Source organism: Pan paniscus, chromosome 13, assembly GCF_029289425.2.
Source record: "Pan paniscus chromosome 13, NHGRI_mPanPan1-v2.0_pri, whole genome shotgun sequence".
NCBI classification, from domain to species: Eukaryota; Metazoa; Chordata; class Mammalia; order Primates; family Hominidae; genus Pan; species Pan paniscus.
This window is the reverse complement of record NC_073262.2, coordinates 102,705,833-102,715,560: the sequence shown is the minus strand read 5'-3', so window position 1 is coordinate 102,715,560 and position 9,728 is coordinate 102,705,833.

Below are 9,728 nucleotides of genomic sequence, written 5' to 3'. Positions count from 1 at the left end.
AGCAATTCTACACCTGCAAATACCCTTGAGAAAAAAAAAATGCATGTGTGCACAGGAACCATGGACAGGAATGTTCATAACAACAATGTTTGTAATAGGAAAACATTCTGGAGGCCCATAAGTGTTCATCGACATTAAAATGGATAATTCTGTATGTTCACACTGGGGTGTAATAATCTGCAATGAAATGAATGAGTGAGAACTACCTGCAGCAATGTGGATTAGTCTCATAAATATAACATTAAGAGGAAAAGAGCAAGTTGCAGAAGAATATATACTGTGTGATTATGGCATCATGATGATGCTGAAATGGTAATGTGTTTTGTTTAAGGATGGATAAATAAGCGAATAGGAAGAAAGGAAAGAAGGAAGGAAGGAAAAAAGGAAGGAAGGAAGGAAGGAAAAAAGGAAAGGAAGGAAGGAAGGAATTGGGTAGCACAGCGTACTAGCAGCACAGACTCAGGATCCAGACTTCTATATTTGTATTCCAGCTCCGTAATTTGCTAACTGTGTGACTTTAGGCAAGTTGCTTAACTTCTCTGTGTCATAGTTTTGTCCTTTGTTAAACAAGGATAACTGTACTCTCCAACTCACTGGGTTATTAGAAGGATTGGTTATTATAAGGATTGTTAGTATTTGTAAAGATTTTATAAATGACATAGAACAGCACCTGTCAGAATGCCTGTATCTGTCAAATAAAAGTGAGCAATAAACATTGAATTCTGGAGAGTGGTCACTGGTGTGGGAGGAAAAAGGAATATTGGGGGTTTCCACTAAATTTCAAATATCTTATTTCTTAAGCTGGATGGTGGACACACAGATGTTTTTATATTATTATTTCTGATGGGTCAAAATATTTGAAAATTTAAAAGGGGATGCATAAACTATTTCAAATAAATTGTCAAACTTGTTGGGGGAAAAGTTATAATTAAAGATTGATATTGTAGTATCTTTCAGAAATCTGGTGTATTAGTCCATTCTCACGCTGCTAATAAAGACATACCCAGGATTGGGTAATTTGTAAAGGAAAGAAGCTTAATTGACTCACAGTTCCACAGGCCTGGGGAGGCCTCAGGAAATTAACAATCATGGCAGAAGTGGAAGCAAAACATGTCCTTCTTCACATGGTGGCAGCAAGGAGAAGTGCAGAGTGAAGAGGGGAAAAGGCCCCTATCAAACCATCAGACCTCAGAGAACTCACTCACTATCACAAGAACAGCATGGAGGCAACTGCTCCCATGATTCAATTACCTCCCACCGAGTGCCTCCCACAACACATGGGGATTATGGGAACTACAATTCAACATGAGATCTGGGTGGGAGCACAGCCAAACCATGTCATCTGGGAAGAGAAGCTCTCTTAAAATATATTAGTCTAGTTTTTGAACCTTCAATTTTGGTAACATTTTCTGGAATATGTTGTACATAAAGTAGGAAACTGCTTATACCTGGCCTCAAACTTGGAAGCATCCCTAAACCTAGGGTACAAAACACTAGCCTTGGAATCAGAAAACCGAAATTCTGTCCGTGCTTCTGCTGTTGATTTATTTTGAGTCCCTGTGCCAGTCTATCTCCAATGACATCCTCGTGTTTCATTTTATCTGTCTTTAGGATGGATGTGTCGTCTTCCACCTCTTTTAAAAGGCAGGAATGGAACCATCTTTCCTTATCTTCAGCACAGAAGGGAGAGTTAGAGTTTCCTTTCCCACCCTCCCTGACTGCCTTTCACTAACTAGCAAAGACGTTTATTTTATTTTAATGAAGTCTGTGAAAAATGATTCATGCTTGAAAGCAGCCTTTTCCCTTTACTTAATGACAGCTTCAGCTTCTGAAAGTAAGCTAAAATGTAGAAAAAAAAATCTCATGTGGCTTTCAGAATGTACAGATGAGCATATGTGCTGTGCTTTCAAAATTTTCTTTGTTAGTGGATCTATTGTACACATAAGCAAGAGCAGTCTAGACCTTCAGAAGGGAGAATGGCAAAAAAGCCATCTTCTAATTTCCCAATTGTTTGTTTCCCAATTGTTCACTTTAGGGAAGACGGCGACATTGTAACGGTGACAGCCAGTCACTTCGATATGCGTGTACTGTTGCATTTCGGAGAAAACACATGCAGTTGTTTTCTCCCTGCTGTGTCTGATTTCAGACTCCCAAACTATCATTCATTTAAAAATAAAACAACAAAAAACCCTGCTTACCCCTTTCCATGTCAATAGGAATTATATACTGGTAATAAGAGGGCCTGGCTTTTAAGCCTATTTATTTGAAAAAATAAGAATGGGTGCCCAGCCCAGCTGATGTGCTAATGACATCTACTCAAGCTTTTTCCTCTTATTGTGTAGAAGATGAAAGCATTTGGCTTGAAGTGTTGTTCTGGCTCATCTCCTTCCGTGCATTCCCTCCCTCTCTCTCTGATTTCTTGCAGTTGGCATAGGGGGCCCTTGATGCATCTCTGGTTGACTGGGGGTCTTGAGCTTCCATCTAAACAGAGGTGGAATAAAGCTCAGAGCTTATTTTGTCAAGCATGGTTGCTTTCTTTTTAAGCCCACATATGCTAGAAGGGGAATTTAGTGCTTGCATTTCTGATTTGTTTATACTAAAGAGTTGTGTTGTGAGAGAGATATGATGTCTGTGAGACTGTTTGAACATTTTAATAAAGCTTTGTGAAAAACATTTTCTCTGAAAACAGGAAACCAGATTTTGCCATGTGTAAATAAATATAAAATACCAATGGGCTCAAAGCTCCCAACCTGAAGGTTCTGAATGGAGCCCATGCTTAAACAATTAATGTGATTTTCATCTTTATCTTGGAATGAGTGTAAAGTCTCCCCATATGAATGTTATTTCTCCTTTTGCACATGATTATTACATCTCTGCGTTAAAGTTGGTTCTACACAGAAACAGTGCTACATCAGGCAATTACCAGGATTCATTCATTCTTCAAACATACATTGAGCTCTATAAGTGACTATTGGACACAGTGATACAAATATGAAGAAGATTCAGTTTTACGTTCAAGGAGCCCATGGCCCATGGTCTGGTTCAGAAAACTGACTTATAAACAGATTATGATGATACAAGTTAATAAGTGCAATTGTAGCCATATGTTACGGGTATTGCAGGAGCCTGGAAATTAGGCATTTGAGTCAGCCAGAATAAAGTCAGGGAAGCCTTCCTATACCTTAAAAGATGAGAAAGATTTGCCATTCTAAGTGAGGGAATGGGCGCTTCGGCAAGAAATGTCTGTGTGTGTGTGTGTGTGTGTGTTCATGTGTTCGTGCATATACTCGTGCACGTGTTATGGAGATGAGGAGGAACGATAAAAAAATCAAGCAGTTCAGCATGGCTAGAAAATATATGTAGGGCAGATGAGCCCAAAAGGTAAATGGGAATCAAACCAGGTTAGTTAGCATGGAGAGATTCTATTCTGGGGTGATGAATAATGTTTGCTTTTTAGATTGATCACCCTGGCAGCTTCACAGGTGAGGAACTGGGGAGGGCTGGAAAGCACTGGAGTCACATTGAAGCTCTTCTTGTTCTTCAGGGTCACTTCAATCTCTGTTCTTATATAAACAAATCACCAAAAGTCCGTGGTGTATCCAGAAGTAAGGTAATCAAACAAAACCCAAACCCTCTGGAAGACACAGACTGGCAGGAGACTCTCTGGGCCAGAAGTAATAGCTGTTTAGGCCCACCCTGACTCTTCCCTAAATCCTCACTGGTCTTCCTACCTGCTCCCACCCCATTTCCAAGTCCACCTTTAAAATTTGGATCCAAGTGGGAAAAAATCCTTCATTTTTGTATTTGCTTTCAGCATAGCTGAGACAGGCAGTAATTTTCAGAAGGACCTTCATTTTTAAAAACACCACCGAGGAAAGCACAAATGGAAAACAATGAAGAAAATACAGAAAGCTGTCAAACAATTATGCTTACAATATACAGATTTTGTGTCCTATGATAACCAATGGTCTTGCCAGACCCAAGGGGTACATTCTGCTATGCTCTCCCAGAAATCATTTCTTAAGCTCTTTGCTCACCCATTCTTTTTCCTACCCATTGGGATTCCAGGCTCACAGATGTGGGAAAAACAGTGCACAGTCAATATTGCAGATGGGCCATCCCCAGGTGGGGAGCAGGGCTTCTAGCTCTCTAGGGGGCTCAACATTTTTGGAAGACATAGTCTCTCCCAGAGACACTTCCTGGCTTCCTGTGGGGATACTGGCTCTGGGGTAAAGACCCTGGGGCAGAGTGAATAGGAGCATGGTATGAGTCTTTTCCGCAGAGGCTGGAACATAAAATCCAGTGTTTCAGATGTGTCTCCTGCATGAGCCTTCCCTCCATCCTCCCTATCCCCACCCACATTCAGACCTTTTGTTACCTCTTGTGCAAACAATTGCCTTGGTCTTGTCCACAAATGCTGCAGTATTTTCTTTTCCAAAGTTTATCTCTGACCTTATGATCTCTCTCCTATTGTCTACCAGATGAATTGAGAACTTTTCTAACTGGTGATTAATGCCAGTCAAACTCCCCAGCCAAATCTCCCCTGCACACAACCTATGTGTAGGTCAAACCACAATAACAAGATATGCTGATTCCCAGACATGCCCCTGTCTTTATTCACATGGGTCCTTCCATGGGGAATGCCCTGTTTTGCCAATTCAATGGGCTGAAAATCCAAACTATCCTTAAAAATCCATCTCTGAGCCACTGACTTGATGAACTCTTCATCTTCCTTTTGACATTTATTTTACTCTGACTTGTTTTGGAGGAGATATATATATATATTTAATATATATATAATATATTATATAATATATATATTAAATATATGTATATATTTAATAATTCTCATTTACCACATTCTGTTTCCTATGCCAAATTAAAGAGTCATGGAAGACAGGAATAAAGTATCTTACAAATAAGTGTAGAGGCCAAAGAAGAGACTATGAAAATTGCTAGCCTGAGGATTAGCACATTGTAACCACTCCAGAAATGTCACCAAAGTTTGCAGCAATGATTCTAGGGTCAGATAGAACTAGATTTGAACCCTGACTCCACCATTGGCTAGCTTGGTGACTCTGAGAATTATTTAATCTCATGGAGCCTCAGTTTTCTCTTCTGTAAAAAAAGTTACCTAGCTTGCTTTCTTCCTCAAGGTGGTGTCAGAATAAATTTGATAGTCGATTAAATTATATCATAGACATAAACATGCTTTGTCCCGTGCATAGCTCTTAGCAATCTCTTAATAAACTTGTGCTATCATTATGGGGCCTAGAACAGTGCTTTGTATGACAAAGAAAAACAAAAACATAGGAAAAGCTTGTTAAAATAAATTTCGAGTGGAGGCTTCATGCCTCAGATGCAACTACCTCCCACAATATGTGAATCTGGATTCTAGTCAGGGGTCTCAATTCTCCTGCCCATTCTCTTCTTTAAGGGGAGCATCTCCTATTCCAGCCTTTGCTCTCTGTGACTTTGCCCTGGCTAGATCCCTACTGGTGCACCCTGCTGGGGCTGAGAGTTAGCCAATTGTAAGACACCATGCTGGAAGCCCCTCCACTGATGTGCCCCCTGTGGATTTCTGTGGAGTGTGAGATAGAAGAGTATTCCATTTTTCTGACTCCTCTGAGTTTCCACCATTTCTAAGACAACACTAGAGGAGCTATGCTTAGGTACTCTGCATGTGAGGATGTTTGTGCACGTAGCTATATTAAATTGATTAGGGCTGAAATGAAAGTCTGGACAACAGTGCTAATACTAATAAGGGCAGGAAAAGGCCGTTTCCATTGTCATTCTGACAGGATCTATGTAATGCAAGACAACCAGGAGGACTCCAGAAAGTGCCCTGTCCAGCTGTTTTGTAGGCTGGCCCTGATTTCTGTTCCTCATACACTGAATGCACATTGCCTGTGGATATTAACCAGCCATCCAATTGATGGTCTCAGTTTTCATCTCTGTCATGGGGCGAGAGCAAGCAATGCATTGCAGGAAGCCGATCAATTATTTTCAAGCGGGATATGCGATACCATCTCCAGCACTCCAACCACAGCTGAAATCCAATTACCTCAGCTGGCTTGGATTTGGAGGGGAAATGAAAGTCACATTTTGGAAAAGTGGGATTGATTCTGCGTGTTACAACTGATGCTTATGCAAAAAACCAGCTGTGGAGACGTCCTCCCATGATCAATCTCCAATTATCAGTTTCAAGGAGTGACAGTTGAACCACACTGGTCTAGTACATTTTCAGTAATTTTAAGTAAATTTTGATGACTCGCATAGGGCCTCAGTTTTCTTATCTGGTAATAGATATAATCACGTACCTGTGGTACTGTTTAAAGATTAGATTAGATAGCAGATGCGGAAGCAAATTACCATGAAGCTACTGATGCTTAAGCCCCTCATTTGCATGTGTCCCTTTCAAGACCTTGTGCCTAACTTTATACTCATAATGTTCTATCCTTTTTCTTAAAGAGGGTCCAGAATCATCTAAGCTTCAAACCCCACAAGCCCGGGTCTGTTCCGAGGTGGGTGCTCAGATGGCAGGAAACAGCTGACACATCAGCAGGCCGGGAGATGTGGAAGGAAGGTGGGAATGTCTCTAGAGATTGGAAACTTTATTAAGCATTTTCTAATTGCCAGAGCACTTGTCCTTCAACTAATTGCCAGGGCTTCAGAGGGATCTGAGCAGAATATCCTCCAAATATGTGAGCTGATCATGGCTTAAGCTGTTAACTCACTAGTGGGACCTGTGTCATGACTGAAAACAATTCATAAGGGTATTTACCACTTATGGTGGGATTTCAGTCTCGGCAACTGGTGCATGGGGGATATGATCTTGGGCAAGCACATATCAAATCACATCAGGGTAGCAGCCTGCCTGGATGGCCTCAGCTCTAGTTTTACAGAGTCTTTGTGAGACCTGGAAGAGATGCAGTGTGGCCTGTAGTAAGGGATGCAGTGCACTTCAACTGACAGGCTCCGCTCGGACAGTTTCTTCAGGCAGACACATGGGGTATCATTTTCAGCTCCTACCTCTTCCCTTCTTTCCGCTTCTTTCCTTCTCCCTCCTCTCATCCTTCTTAGCCTCCTGCTTTCTTCCTCTACTTTCTCTCTTCCATTTCGTGAATCATAATACAAATTTCAATCCAAGATAAAAATGTACTTTATTTCAGCCTTTTGGATGTGATTAAGTTCTGTCCACAGTGAGGACATTGCTGTTTCCATGGTAACCAGTATACTCTAAAGCCAAGGAGGATGACAGTGTAGAAAAGTATAAAGAAGCCAAAGAGGTTTGCTACGGTTGCTTTTCATCCACCACAGAGGAAACAGTATTATGGAATCCAGGAGCTGGAGAGGAATTTACGAGGTCACTAAATCATATGCCCACCTTCATTAGAGCTGTAGTGAAACAACTGTGGAGATAAGCAAATGTCCTTCATTTAAAGCCACCCAGAACAGACTTCACGATCTTTTTTGAAAAGGTATTCAACTGTTATTTTTTAAAGGCAATTATTCAGCATCCGATTCAAGCAATTCCTGTGTGCCTGAGACCGCTCCTCTGGCCCAGTCAGAACCCCCAGGAGAGGATGCACATAATGCTAACAAGAGCTCTGGCTCTCCCAGGGCAAAGGCCTAGCCTCCTTCACCTTCTTATCCCCAAAAGCTATTGTGCTCAGGCTTTGCTGTCTTTATTCTACTAAGCATGCTGTTGAAGTACCCAGGATCCACAAAAATAAAATAAAAAAAAGTATCTTTTTAAAAAATGTTCTCTAAGAAGAGCATTTATAATTCCAGGCCCCCTATTATTATAAACAACATTTATACTTGTTTTAAGCATATAAAATATTATAGAGGTACTGTTGGGAGTGAATATTAATGCTATGGCTTTAATAGGAAGACAGAATGAGTCTCTGGTAGTTGACAATGGATGTGGGAATCAAGGGAGAGTTCAAGATGTCATCCCTGTGGCCTGATAGCACTTAGTACATCTCGGAGCCCTTGATGCTTGTTCACAAGAAATGAAGAGGAGCTGGTGGTCAGGACACACTTAGGGTAATCATTCAGATGATAAGGAAAAGGGAAAAGCATTCTGTTTCTAAACCGTGCAGAGACCTTCCCGTATACAGCTACTGAGCTGTGAGCGCAGGATGCTAAGGGGAAAGTTATTGTCAGGAAAGATCCTGTTCTGATTGGTAGTATTTTTCCCAACCTTAAAACTTCAGCTTATGATGGACTTTATTTTATTTTATTTTTTGAGATAGGATCTTGCTCTGTTGCCCAAGCTAGAGTGCAGTGGTGCGATCTCAGCTCACTGCAACCTCTGCCTCCTAGGCTTGAAGTTAGCCTCTCACCTCAGCCTACTGAATAGATGGAACTGCAGGTGTGCCACTATGCCCGGTTAATTTTTGTATTTTTTGTACATACAGGGTCTCACTATGTTGCCCAGGCTGGTCTTGAACTCCTAGGCTCAAGCAATCCCCCTTCCTTGACCTCCCGAAGTACTGGGATTACAGGTATGAGCCTCTGTGCCCAGCCATAATGGACTTTAGGGCTTTGGTTCTCCTGGGCCAAGATTGTACCCAGCAGCACCAAGGCAGCTGAGCATGTTTGTGGCCTCAGAGTTGTCCTGCCTTAGTTCAACTCCTGGCTTGCCACTTGCTAGCTGGGTTGTCTTGGGCAGTGGAAGCACCCTGAGCTTCAATTTCTTTTATTCAAAATATGGTGATGCTATCTACCTCAAATCTGAGATTAGTGGAGTAAAAGCATGTAAGCCATGAAGAGTGTGGCCTGACACATAGCAAATGGAAACTGCTTGATAAATAGTAGCCACTTTGCTCTCCTTATAAAGGTCCCCGAGGAAGCAGACTCAGCTTCCTTGCTTATAGCTTCTGTTGCTTAAACTAGGGGCAAGGCCCCTTTCATAAACACCCTTCTCATACATACATGCCTCTTGTTCTTGCTCTTCCGATTTCTAGAGGTTGCAAACTACCAGCAAGGCACCAACAAAGCCTGGGCAAGTTCAACTTGAGTCTCCAGTGGTGGGGATGTGTTTCATTATCCTCCTGGTGCCCTCTGATAAGGCTTAGACTGTTTCCTGCTCCTTTTCTTTTCTTGATCAAGACAGAAGACAGCGGACAGTTGGGATGGAAAGAAAACTGGGACAGATACTGCCTGTGCTGCCTCTTCCCCTTTCTTCCTGCCTTGAATGTTGGCATGATGTCCAGAGCACAAACCCGGATAGTGTTGTGACTCTCAACCAATGTCAGCAGCCTGTAGTTCCAGAATCTTTACTGGAGAGGAAAATCTCCACTATTAGTTGAGTTTTCTTGCAGCCCAAACATTTCTAACAGAGAAGCCATCCTGACTCTTGCCTTTATCTTGAGTGATTACTATCTACACGTGGATTTTCCAATCATTAACCTGCCTTTTTCTTACCGAGGGCTGCAACCTTAGATTCTCAATCCCCTCTGGACTGTGTACCAATACATCCTCCTAACTTTCCCCTGCGCTCAATCTCTCCCCAAATTATAATCTATACTTCTTAGAGACTTACATTTCTAAAACAAAATAAGATCATGTGCCTCATAACATAATACCATCAGCGCTTCTCCACTATCCACAGTCTAAAGCCCAGATTCCTGAGCAGAGCACATTAAGCCTTCTGTAATCTTGGTCCTTCCCTCCTCTCCAGCCTCCTCCTTTGCCGAGCCCCTCCCTACACCCCAGCC